This window comes from Rhinoderma darwinii, unplaced genomic scaffold, assembly GCF_050947455.1.
Source record: "Rhinoderma darwinii isolate aRhiDar2 unplaced genomic scaffold, aRhiDar2.hap1 Scaffold_45, whole genome shotgun sequence".
Taxonomy (NCBI): Eukaryota; Metazoa; Chordata; class Amphibia; order Anura; family Rhinodermatidae; genus Rhinoderma; species Rhinoderma darwinii.
The window spans coordinates 430,618-444,611 of NW_027463935.1; the positions used below are offsets into that span (position 1 = coordinate 430,618).

The 13,994-nt window shown below is 42.1% G+C and overlaps 1 long non-coding RNA gene across 1 annotated transcript; it reads left to right on the forward strand.

Annotated features, from left to right (window-relative positions):
• Window positions 1-290: 290 nt before the first annotated feature.
• Window positions 291-6,117, forward strand: LOC142716424 (uncharacterized). The gene is made up of 3 exons (XR_012871648.1): window positions 291-1,038; window positions 5,163-5,299; window positions 5,943-6,117. It is a non-coding gene; the product is annotated as an uncharacterized LOC142716424 (long non-coding RNA).
• The last annotated feature ends 7,877 nt before the right edge of the window (window positions 6,118-13,994 follow it).

Below are 13,994 nucleotides of genomic sequence, written 5' to 3' on the forward strand. Positions count from 1 at the left end.
CTCGCTGTCTTTTTGGATTATTTATCAGTTTGTTTTCTGTGTTTTTACAGATAGTGCCAGAAACCCAACTATGGATTTTAGAGCCAGAGAACAGTCATGGCTGGTTAAAGATGACTCCACAGCCACAGGTGTTGGCAGTCAGAGAAATATTAGGGAGCCACAGAACTCCTTCAAAAGCCTTGTAAATAAAAGAATGAAAGTTTGGTGGAACCGAGCATTCCTAGCAAATTATCTCCAACGGAACCTTATACCGAGGGGGTTACGCATACAAGTTTTCCCATCATTTCCAAGATGTGAATTTTCCATCTAAATGGGAGGAGAACTGCAGTGCGTGTTCATTTAAAGTGATGGAGCTTCTTATTGGACTCAATAACACATCATTAGAAAACAGGGATAACGAGCTGGAAAAGATCCAGCAAAAATTAAAAGCAGAGATGTCCAAAGAGGACTTAGAAACATTTAAAACACAATTGGATCAACAATGCCTCGTCTGGAGAAAAGAAATGGAGAGCAGAAAAACAAAGAAATTGATATGTGATAATAATGATTTTCAACAGAAGAAAATATATTGATGGAATCGGAGACAAAATGGTGAATCACTGAGTCTTTCCTCTTCTATGTGATCTTTGTCATCACAGAGCGGTCACCATGATATGACATTATGTAGTAGCGTGAGGTCTACACGTGACTTACCAAGATACAAAAGAAAACGGAACTAAAATCAGTCGTCCAACAGTAGGAGAAAAATGAATAAGGGATTGGAACAAAATCCAAGACATCACAAGAAGGTCATTAACATTTCTATGCATCAATTATCTATAGGTGACATCACACTGTTGGACAAAGTCTTGACCTTTTCTCCCGCCTCCTGTTTTGATCTTTTCTCAGCAGTAAAAGATCTGCAATTTTTTGCACAATCTTTGATCTTTAAGAAATGGTATTTTAAAGAGGAAGGCGATTTATTTGTGACAGTTGAGGAACGAGAAACATTGCGAATATTTGAGAAACTCTTTCACCAAGAAGGGGGAATATCAGAAGGTAAGATTCATATCTGTATTAGAACCAAATCTACAAAATCCCCCCGTTGTCTATTTGCCCCGCAGTAGATCTTTTTGTCAAATTAGTCCCTGAAGATGAGAGAGAGAGAGAGAGAGAGAGAGAAATTGATTTTGGATTAAATCAAATCATGGCATGATGTGGTAGTAAAACCTGCCGATAAAGGCAGAAATGTGGTATTTTGGCCACGCCAGATGTATATTTATGAAGCAAATCGCAAATTGAAAAAACGCCACTTTTTAAATAATGATATCACGGAGGCGGAGGTTGCTTTAGCAATCTCTAAGCTACACAATAATAAAACGCCGGGTCCTGACGGCCTATCGGCTGAATACTACAAACTTTTGCCAGATATTGTACCGACATTGACGAGGACCTTACAAGCCATGTTTAGTGGGGAGATTGACCTGCCTAACTTTCATGCGTCCAGGACCATATTGCTTCCCAAACCTGACAGGGATCCAACCCTCCTTTCCTCATATCGTCCGATTTCCCTTTTAAACCAAGACTATAAGCTCCTAACAAAGATTTTGGCCGACCGCCTCCAAATCATGTTTGGACTGATCATTGCCCCAACCCAACTGGGTTTCTTAAGGAATAGACATTCCACTAAAGGTATCCGTCAGGTTGTAGCAGTCACGGTGTCTGCACTAGACCCCTCCTCCACAGTGACCATGCTGCTGGGACTTGACGCGGAAAAGGCGTTTGACTCTTTATCATGGCCATTTCTCACAGCGGTGTTGCAGTCCCGGGCCTTCGGGGACCGCTTTCTAACATTCCTTTCACGCTCACAGGCCTGCTCTACCACATCCCTTACCATCAATGGGCTTAACTCACCTCCTATCTCAATTTTCAGGGGTACGTGTCAGGGATGCCCTCTCTCACCGTTACTGTTTCATTTATCCCTAGATCCACTTCTCCGTCATCTCCAGTCCCTAGCATGTTTTCAAGGCATACAAATTGGAGATTCTCAAATTAAACTATCGGCATTTGCAGATTATATTTTGTTCTTCATATCTAACCCTGCCTCTACTTTACAACCAATCCTCCAGGATATCCCAATTTATGGTGCCCTGTCAGGTTTCAAGATCAATCTACAAAAATCAGAAGCCCTAATTCTTAAGGGTCCCTCCAGGCCACTCTGGTCTTCGAAGCATGCATTTAAATGGAACTCTGATTACATTCCCTATTTGGGGGTACGCATCACGAGACAACCATCAAATTTATATCAACGAAACCTTAATCCCATTATTGCATATTTGGAATCCCAACTCATGGCTTGGAGGCACTTTACTCTATCATTTTTAGGTAGGGCTAATCTATTAAAAATGGTTGTCTTCCCTAAATTGTTATACTTACTACAATCCTTGCCTATATACTTGAGACCAGTTGATGTTAGGCAAAAGAGACCAAGAGTGAGCCTATGCATATTGCAGCAACATCATGAAAATGGAGGGATTAATTTTCCACAGATTCACTTATACAATATGGCAGCTCAACTACGAGTGATTGGAGATTGGATAACTGGCAGCTCCTGCTTTTCTGATTCTACATTGGACCAACAATTTTCAAAACCCATTTCCTTAACATGCCTCTTACACACTCCCTACTCGGCTCTATCACCTGATGAACAGGCTAACCCCCTAGTCATGTCCTCCTGGAAACATGGACCAAGGTCAGACAACACTTAGGTTTAAACCCTAGATTTTTCCTTCTTCTTCCTTGGGTCCATAACTTTGACTTCCAAAATGCCAACCCCCATGTGGTTTTTCGTGGATGGGTTGGGGGGGAGGGGTTGACATGTATTAATCAGATAACTAACATGCTCACTCGTCGTCCATACTCATTTAATGAACTACGTATACAATATGATTTTTTGGGCCAACACCCATTTTATTACATGCAGGCCCGTAGCTATGCTCATAAGGTCATTAGACACTTACAAGACCAAGACTGGGATGACTTCTTCTGTCACTTAACTCCATTTCATCAATGCCGAAAAAGACTAATCACTACCTATTATAACGTTTTAAGACAGCCATTGGACTACACTAAATCGAGATCAGGCGTATCTTACTGGGTTGACCACTTAGATCAAACAACTCATGTTCAGTGCTTGGACCACTATTATTCAACTTATTTATTAATGATATAGAGGATGGAATTAATAGCACTATTTCTATTTTTGCAGATGACACCAAGCTATGCAATATAGTTCAGACTATGGAAGATGTTTGTGAATTGCAGGCAGATTTAAACAAACTAAGTGTTTGGGCGTCTACTTGGCAGATGAAGTTTAATGTAGATAAATGTAAAGTTATGCACCTGGGTACGAAAAACCTGCAAGCATCATATGTCCTAGGGGGAGCTACACTGGGGGAGTCAATTGTTGAGAAGGATCTGGGTGTACTTGTAAATCATAAACTAAATTTCAGCATGCAGTGTCAATCAGCTGCTTCAAAGGCCAGCAAAATATTATCGTGTATCAAAAGAGGCATGGACTCGCGGGACAGGGATGTAATATTACCACTTTACAAAGCATTAGTGAGGCCTCATCTAGAATATGCAGTCCAGTTCTAGGCTCCAGTTCATAGAAAGGATGCCCTGGAGTTGGAAAAAATACAAAGAAGAGCAACGAAGCTAATAAGGGGCATGGAGAATCTAAGTTATGAGGAAAGATTAAAAGAATTAAACCTATTTAGCCTTGAAAAAAGACGACTAAGAGGGGACATGATTAACTTATATAAATATATGAATGGCGCATACAAAAAATATGGTGAAATCCTGTTCCTTGTAAAACCCCCTCAAAAACAAGGGGGCACTCCCTCCGTCTGGAGAAAAAAAGGTTCAACCTGCAGAGGCGACAAGCCTTCTTTACTGTGAGAACGGTGAATTTATGGAATAGCCTACCGCAGGAGCTGGTCACAGCAGGGACAGTAGATGGCTTTAAAAAAGGGTTAGATAATTTCCTAGAACAAAAAAATATTAACTGCTATGTGTAGAAATTTTTTACTTCCCCTTTCCCATCCCTTGGTTGAACTTGATGGACATGTGTCTTTTTTCAACCGTACAAACTATGTAACTATGACGATGTCCTATCATCTGTAACTATGGCTGCCAAATACCTCCCATCAGCCATGTCCTGGGAGATGTCTTTTACAATAGCCCATAGGGCTGACGTGTCCCCTTATAGGGGCTTTCTCATGGGTAACTCCTCTGACCATTCGTGTTTAAAGTGTGGAGCACCGCAATTACATTGTCTCTGGTTATACCCAACTATTGTTGACTTTTGGCGAAAGATACAATATTTTGTGTCGAACACCCTGTCCATACCATGCCCCTCAACCCAAAAGTGGGGTCTCTTTGGGATACTGCCACCTTCCATGCTCTTTATCCCGAAACATCTGTTATACTATGTCTCTGCGGCTGCTAGGAAGGCCATTCTCCAGGTTTGGATAAATAATACACCCCCCACACATCGTATTTCCCTAGAAAAAATATCTTATATTTTCCGAATGGATTGGGTGGAAACCTCCCATCGAAAAGAGCACAAAACTGAAGCCTTTTTTAAGTTGTGGGAGAACTTTATACCTCTCTTACCACTTCATATAAAACAAAAACTGATTGCATGCTTTGGCTCCACAACTTGGTATCTGGAGCATCAGCTGTCTGGTGTGACACCGATCATGATCTGATTCCTTAAATATCTGTATTGAATCGCGGTAACGATGGGGATACACGTGTCCATCCTCTTCCCCCTCCCCCTCTATACTTCCCTTCCCCCTTCTTTATGGTTTATTTAGTGTGTTTCATTTCCTATGAATATTGACACTTTTTCAATTTGTCTTTGGGCTAAAATCTCTAATTCTGTCCTCGCTCGAACTAGGATCATTTGAAGTAATTTATACAAATTGTAGATTATATAATATGCAAAATAATGATAAGTGCTCAGAGATGCTATTGCCATGGGAAATATTGTTGAATTGTTGTTCGCTTGTTTGTTATGTTTGGAAAAATAAAAAATACATCAATTAAAAAAAAAAAATTAATAAAAAAAACTCCACTTGTTGTAGAAGGTTAACATACAATTCTTTATTATCCTTTAGAGCAAAGATGATCCACATTCTACAAAATGGTATGGATGCCGGAGTCCTCTCCAAGTCACTAATGGAGGCACTGATTGTGACTGAGCCAACGATACAGACGCCTTTTCTACTACCCAAAATTCATAAGGACCCTCCAGGTAGGCCAATTATATTGTGTACCGGGGGGTTAACTCAGAAGGTGTGCAAATGGGTCGACCACCATTTAAAACCATTAGTGGAATGTCTACCTTCGTATCTGTGCGACTCTGCAGATTTGTTGTTGAAAATTGAAGAGATTCATTTAGATGACAGACATATTTTGGTAACTTGTGACATTGAGTCACTATATATCGGCATCCAGCATTCGGATGGGTTGCATGCAGTGGCCACCTTTTTGCATATGAGCAATATAGGAAAGACTTTTCAGAGTTGTTGCTCACCCTATCGGACATTGTTCTCAAACACAATTTTTATCACGTTCAATGGGTCCTTCTACCTGCAACTCCAGGGCACGGCAATGGGGGCAGCCTGTGCACCCTCATACGCCAACCTGTTCCTGGGGCTGTGGGAGAGGGACCTATTCCTGCCAGATCATGAGATATCAATGAACCAGCTCCTTTTCTGGGCCCGTTCACTGATGACATCTTCATGATCTGGCAGGGGACTTCGGATGAATTAATGGAATTCATCAGTGTATTTAACTATAATACACGTAACATTAAATTAACTTGCAAGTGGAATCATGTTGAGATAGATTTTTTGGACATACTAACTAAAAGGAACCATAATGGTTGTCTCCAGACAGATTTGCATCGTAAAGAGACATCAACAAACTCATTTCTTCACGCCACGTCTTCACATCCCCGCCACACCATCGAAGCTATACCAACTGGACGATTACTGCGTGTTAAGAAAATTTGTTCAACTCATGAAGATTTGAAATTCCGCACAACTGAGTTAAGAAAGAGACTTGCTCAACAGGGCTGCATCCGCCGCAATGTTAATAAAGCCCATTGATGACCACATGCACAGCTCCCCCTCGTGCACAGCTCCCCCTCGTGCACAGCTCCCCCTCGTGCACAGCTATTACAAACTGTAACTAAAAATAAGGAATTTCTCCTAAGGTAAGATTTACGAACACGTATCATTTGGTCAGAAATGAGGGACACCTCAAACACATTTTGGCCGATGCTCCTCAATGATCCAATTCTACAGAAAGTACTACCAAATTATCTTGCTGTTGCACCATGTAGAGCGCGTTCTTTACGTGACGCAATAGTTCAGTTACCGAACAGTGGAAAAACCGGGTAAATGTTTTGGAAAGATTGGTCCTAAGTGGGGTTGTAACCCTTGCGGCGACTGTATTAGTTGCCCTAATATTGAACGCTCTCAAGGTTTTGTTGACTCAAGTGGGTTGAAAAATGTTAAGATCACATGGCCAATTACATGTGGCACTACAGGTGTGATCTATCATGCAACTTACCCTTGCCCTAAAATGTATATTGGCATGAGAACCCGAGAATTGCGCTTTCGCGTAAGAGAACATGTTAGAGACATTGAAAATGCCAAACCAGTAGAGTATATGGAACAGCTGAAGACGATTCCACAACATTTTCACCTACATCATGCGTGTAACTCTAGACTTGTGAGAGTGAAGGGAATAGATCACATCAATACTGATATGCGAGGACGAGATGTAAAAAGAGGCTTTTGCAATCAGAATGCAGGTGGATATGGAGGCTTAAGACAACACAACCGAGGGGTCTCAATGAGAACATTGGTGTTGCTGCATTTCTCTGACTGCTACCAAAGCTTTTAGTTGGGTATTTTTGATTTTATGTTCTTATTTTGATCTACATTTCTTTATTTATGTATACAGATTAGATATATGGTTTACGCTGCCTGTGTTGACTATGTCAACTGTGCAATTTTCGGGTTGTCATGATCTTCATCCTCAGCAATGATTTCCTACTTCTGATCATCTTCACAAACAATAGAAAAGCGGGCTCTGTCTGCAGATCACTGCATATTATATTCTGCACCTTTGAGGCTTGTTGTATTAGATATATCGACATGTAACTAAAATCTGCTTTGTGCTGGCACTTGTAGTCCATTTTATTTTTTGATGCATAATACACACGTTGTTTTTTTCTTCTTTTTTCATCGCACACGCCTATTCACACTATTTTATTTTTCGTTTTGTATTTCTTTTATTTTGTCACCATACATTTATTACCTTTTCACTCTTTTACTTACACATGTTCTATATAAACAACACTTTATTGTGTTTAATATCATTTCTTACCTGTCACTTACCTACTATGTTCAGGTTGTGTGCACTGGATTATTCCTTTTGGCACGTATATATTGGTCTTTTTTCACACATTATAATTGATAATAATGTTCCACACTTGATTACTCCCTACACGTTGACGCTCTTCATCACACATCACTTTGTGTCCATATATTTATATGTATTTGTATGATACATCTGCAATATATCTGTATAACTATCTTGTCTCTCTGTATTTTGGGTTTAGACTTGCAGACATGAAGTGTATCGCTATTGGACTGCCCGTACAGGGTTAATATCCTTCTGAATGCTTTTCATGCCTTCAATCACTGGTTGCATTCTGATTGGTTGTGATTGACCGGCCTCCGATTCGTCACCCATGACACGCTGGGTTGCTGACACACGTGACCGCGTCAGGTGACGCGCTGATGTGTTTCCGCCCCAGTGTCTCGTTGTTGCCGTTTCTGGAGTCCGGCCATGTACTCGACCACATATTGCCACCAATAGTAAACAGTGAGTGCACTGATCTGATTTATGGGCATATATATATATATCACCTGGATATATTTAAGCACCATTGGCTAGCGTTCATTTAAATACTGTGTGTGTACTATCAGCGCCACCCCCTGATGAAGGCATTTAGCGCTGAAACGTGCGTCTGGGTGGGCACTCCCTGTGTTGGTGCTCCTGAACAACCTTATTATGGGTATGTTATATCCCTCCATACTTGTTTAATAGTTGATTCATTTTTGCTCTTACTTATGCGCTGACTGCTTTTTTGCACTGTATAGTTGTTTATTCCATACCATTTGGTATTTATATATGACCTACATTACGCAGGTCTGTGCAGCCATGGGGTCTTATCTAATTATTATTTTCTTTGTGAGTCACACAATGAGCTGTCCTTTTCTTCTGTAGAGTCTTGTGGAGTCTTTTTAATTTAATTGTATTGACATGTAGCTTTTCATTGTTATTCCAATAACGATTTTTTCCATTTTCTACACTTTTTTTGGTCGCATCAATTTCTTTGTAGGTTATATATTTGTAGTTTTTTGTCTCAAAATATTTTTCTTGTTTTTTTTTCAGGAGATCTTTATCCCAGTCTTTGAGATTTTAAAGAGTCCTGACAACACGTAGACCCCAGTTAGCAGCTAGAAGATTCCTGCATATACCTAGAAGATGACCACCTTCAACATCTAGAAGACACCAACCAGCACAGAGAAGGAGATCCTGGCTACAAGAAGATTCCTACAAACATCTAGAAGAAGAGACACATTGTAAATACTGGTGTGTCCATCCTAGCAGAAAACCCATGACGTCTGAACAGTGAGGAGAGAACTTATATGTTACTTCTGACTATATGATCGCAGGGTAAAGGAGCAGAAAATGCTGAGAAATATGGAGAGGCTTAGTAATAGTCAGTGCGCAGGATGCTCCATATGTGGTGATAGTCATGAGATGGTCACAGCTAGAGAAATACTCAATTCATTATTCAGTTATCAATGATATCATATTAAAACATGTACTGAGACTACTATAGAAAAGAGGCAGGGATATTATCATCATCATCATCATCATCATCATTGGTATTGTTGTTAAGCTGAACGTAGAGAAAAAGTATTCACTGGCCGACCCCCAGATCTATTGTAGAAAGAGTCCTGTTGAGACACTATCATGTAATGGAAGTTGGCACTTGAGTTGTACGCTACTAAAGAAGGAGAAAACATTAGGGTATAATGGTTCCACTACGTATGTGATATGACCTTTCTAGATTCGTTTTCCGCCTCAAAAAACCCTATTGAAATCAATGAGAGACGGAAAAATGCTGTGAATGGCCGCGACCGTTTTTGATGCGTTTTCAAGCGGTTTTAGGCAAAGAAAAAATGCTTGCGTTTTTTTTTTCCTTTGCCTGTTGAAGAAGGAGATAAAAATAACGCTTTAAAATGGGCATAAAGAACCACGTAGGAAAACGCATCAAAAACTGTGTCAAAAAACGTGTGTGGCAAAAAAAACACTTAAAAAAAGGCGGAGCTAATTTTTCCAGGCAGAATTTTTTGCCTGCAAAAAACTCCACATGAACAAAACCTTAAAAGCAAACAGGCTGGGAGGGTAAAACACTGACTGCATATTAAAAAGGCCAATTTCTCCCGGTTGAGGGCTGCACAAGAGGAAATAGACTGGGGGCAACTATTGTCAAATAAATATACAGACACTACATGGGAATGCTTTACATGTACTTTAAGTAATTACACTGTAAAATATAATCTTATAAGTAACAAGTATTAAAAACCCTAAAATGAAACTAGAAAAAGCTTGCTTCTAATGTTAATAAGACAATAAATGACAAGGTAAGCGGACACACACACACACACACACACACATACACACACACACACACTTCCATACACACACACCTACATACTTCCATACACACACCTACATATTTCCATACACACACTTACATACACACACACACACACACACACACACACCTACATACTTCCATACACACACACACACACACACACATACTTCCATACACACACCCCCATACACACCCCCACCCCCATACACACCCCCATACACACACACCCCCATACACACACACACACCCACACACACACCTACATACTTCCATACACGCACACACACCTACATACTTCCATACACACACACCTACATACTTCCATACACACACACACACACACACACCTACATACTTCCATACACGCACACACACCTACATACTTCCATACACACACACACACACCTACATACTTCCATACACACACACACACACACACACCTACATACTTCCATACACACACGACACACACACGACATACACACACACATACACACACACAGATACTTCCATACACATATACACACACACCCACATACACCCACATACACCTACATACTTCCATACACATACACCTACATACTTCCATACACATACACCTACATACTTCCATACACACACACCTACATACTTCCATACACACACCTACATACTTCCATACACACACACCTACATACTTCCATACACACACGACACACACGCACACACACACACCCATACACACACACACACACATACACACACAAACACACCTACATACTTCCATACACACACACACACATACATACTTCCATACACACACACGTACGTACATATAAATACATTACACAGATACATTTACATATATTCAAATTAAGCACATACATATATCCACACTATACAAACACATATATCCACATTACACTCTACACACAAACATATATCGACATTATACACACACGCACACATGCACATTACACAAATACATTTACACATTACACACGAGGAAACATTATTCACCTGGTATATCCCTGCCGCTCCGGTGGTCTCGCCACTCATTTTAGCTGTCCTGCAGTGATGAAATTTCAGCTTCACGCACGTGACCGCTGCGTCAATGCTGAGGCCAGTGACTGGCTATAGCAATCATGTGTAGGTAGTTATCATGTCATCACTGCATGACAGCAGACACAGGCCTGCTAATCCTCTGAAGCAGAGGTGGATATATTAAGCGAGAGTGCTTTCTGTAAAGAACTTGGTTAGGGGTTTAGGGAGTAAGAGGGTTAGCGGGTTAGGGTTGGAGTTAGGGTGTTAGAGGGTTAGGGTAAGGGTTTAGGGCGTTAGGGGCTTAGAGGGTAGATGTTAGGGTTAGAGGGTTAGTGTTAGGGGGTTATAGGGTTAGGTTTAGGGTTACAGCTTTTCCAGAAGCGGAATTCCCAGCCAGAGCATTATCCGATGCTCTGGCTGAAATTTCCGGCATCTTAAAGTCCCCAACATCGCTGTTTATATATGGACAGTGACATAAAGGTCTTTCTCAAGAGAGGAGTCCTCGACATGACCATTTGCTGCAAAGCGCTTTGTTAGGGGGTTAGGCATTAGGGTTAAGGGGTTGGGATTTAGGGGATAGGGTTTTTTCAAGAGCGGAATCCCCGGCCAGAGCATTGCCTTGGATTCTCGCATTACAAAGCCCTTGACGCCACACTCCATATATGAATACTGACGTCAAGTTCTTTCTCAAGCCAGGAAGGAGTCCACCGCCAGAGTGCTTGCTGTACAGCTCTCGGTTAGGGGATAGAGGGTTAGAGTTGGGGTTACGGTGAGGTGGTTTGAGTTAGGGTTGGGGTTATAGTTAGGGGGTTAGGAATAGTGTTAGGGTTAGGGGCTTAGGGTGCTTGGGTTAAGGGGTTTGGGTTCTAGGTTTAGGGGTTAGGATTGGGGGATAGGATTAGGATTTAGAGTTTAGTGGTTAGGGTCAGGAATAAGGATAGGTTTAGGGTTGGAGTTAGAGTTAGAAGGTTAGGGTAAGAGGGCTAGGTTTAAGGTTAGGAGCAGAATCCCCAGCCATAGTGTTTCCGACGCTCTGGCTGAGGAATCCGGCATCTTATAGCCCCTGCCGTCACTGTCCATTTATGGACATTGACTTCAGGGGCTCATTCTAGGAGTGGAATCCCCGGCAAGAGTTTTGCCAACGCTCTGTCAAGGGATTCTCGCATTACAGAGCACTTAACGTTACTCTCCATATATCAACAGGGATGCCAAAGTCTTTCTCAAAACAGGAATCCCCGGCCAGAGTACTTGCTGTAAAGTTCTTGGTTAGGGGCTACATTTAGGGATAGGGTTTTAGGGGTTAGGGTTAGAGCTTTTCCAGGAGCGAAATCCCCGGCCAGAGCATTGCTGACGCTCTGGTTGGGGATTCCAGCATCTTAAAGCCCCTAATGTTACTGTACATGTATGGACAGGGACGTCAGGGGCTTCCTCTAGGAGCGTAATCCCCAGCCAGAGTGTTGCCTACGTTGGGGTTATGTTTTAAGTTAGTGGGTTAGGAAGTTAGTGTGTTAGGGGTTGTGGATAGGGGGTTGGGGTTAGGATTAGAATCAGGGTTAAGGTAAAAGGGTTAAGGGTTTAGGGTGCTGGGGTTAAGGGGTTAGGTTTTGGGGATTAGGGTTTGTGTTAGGGTTTAGAGGATAGTGTTAGAAATAGGGTTAGGGGTTGGGGTTAGGTTTTGGGTTAGCGGGTTAGGAAATTAGAATGTTAGGAGTTGGGGTTAGGAACAGGGTTAGAATCGGTGTAGGGTTGGGGTTAGGGGTTAAAGTTCGAAAAGGGTTAGGAATACGGTGAGGGTAGTGGGTTGGGGTTAGGAATAGGTTTGTGGTTAAGGGATAGGGTTTAGAGGTTAGGGGCTATGGTTGCGGGTTAGGGTTAGGAATATGGTTAAGTTTAAATGGGTAGGGTGTTAGGGTTAAGGGGTGGGGGTTAGGGAGTTGGAGCTAGGGTTAGGGGATAGGGTTAGGGTTTAGAGGTTAGTTGTTAGCGTTAGGAATAGGGTTGGTGTTAGGATTTAGAGGTTAGAGGCTAGGGTTGGGGATTAGGAATATGGTTAGGGTTACAGTGTTAGGGGGTTGGGGTGCAATTTTAAAGGGGTTAGGATAAGGGTTAGGGTTTAGCAGTTAGGGTTGGGGATTAGGGGTAGGAATAGGGTTAGTGGTTAGGGTTAGAAGATCAGGGTTGGGATTTAGGGTAAGAGTTAGGGTAAGAATAATGGGGTTAGGGTGCTAGGGTTAAGTGGTAAGGTTTAGTGGGTTAGGGGATAGGGTTAGTTGTTAGGGTTTAGAGGTTTGTGTGGTTAGGGTTGGGGTGTTAGAGTTTGGGTTAAGGGATTAGGGGCTATGGTTAGAGTTAAGGGATAGGATTAGGGCTTTTCCTGACGCTCTGGTTAGGGATTCCGGCATCTTAAAGGCCCTAATGTTACTGTTTATATATGGACTGCGACATCAGGGGCTCCCTCTTGGAGAGGAATCCCCGGCCAGAGTGTTGACTACGCTCTGGCCGGGGATGCTCGCATTACAAATCCCTTAATGTCACTCTCCATATATGAACCGGGATGTCAAGGTCTTCCTCAAGACAGTCCCAGGAGTCCCTGGACAGAGCCCTTGCTGTAAAGCGATTTGTGATGGTGTTAGGGTTGGGGTTAAGAATAGAGTAAGGTGGTAGGGTTTGGGTTAGGGGGTTAGTAAAAGGGTTGGCGTTAGCAGATAGGGTTTAGAGTTCAGGGTCGGGGTTAGGAATATTTTTAAAGGTTAGGGGTTAGAGGTTGGGGTTAGGGTTAAAGTGTTAGGACGTTGGGGTATGGGTTAGGATGTTAGGGCTAAGGGGTTGGGGTTAGGGGATTATGCTTAGGGGATAGGGTTAGGTTTATAGTTAAGATGTAGGGGTAGGGTTAGATGTTAGGGTTTGGGCAAAGGTTTAGGGGGTTAGGAATAGGGTTAGGGTTTAGAGGCTAGTGGTTGGGGGTTAGGATTAGTGGTTTAGGGTTAGCGTTTGGATTAGAATTCAGGATGGAATTCGGGTTAGGAGTTAGGGCTCCTCCAGGAGCCAAATCCCCAGCCAGAGCCATAATGGGTTAGGAATAGGGTTAGGATGTTAGCGTTTGGGGTTAGGGTTAGGAATAGGGTTAGAGTGAAAGGATGGGGTTGAATTTAGGGAGTTAGGGGCTAGGGTT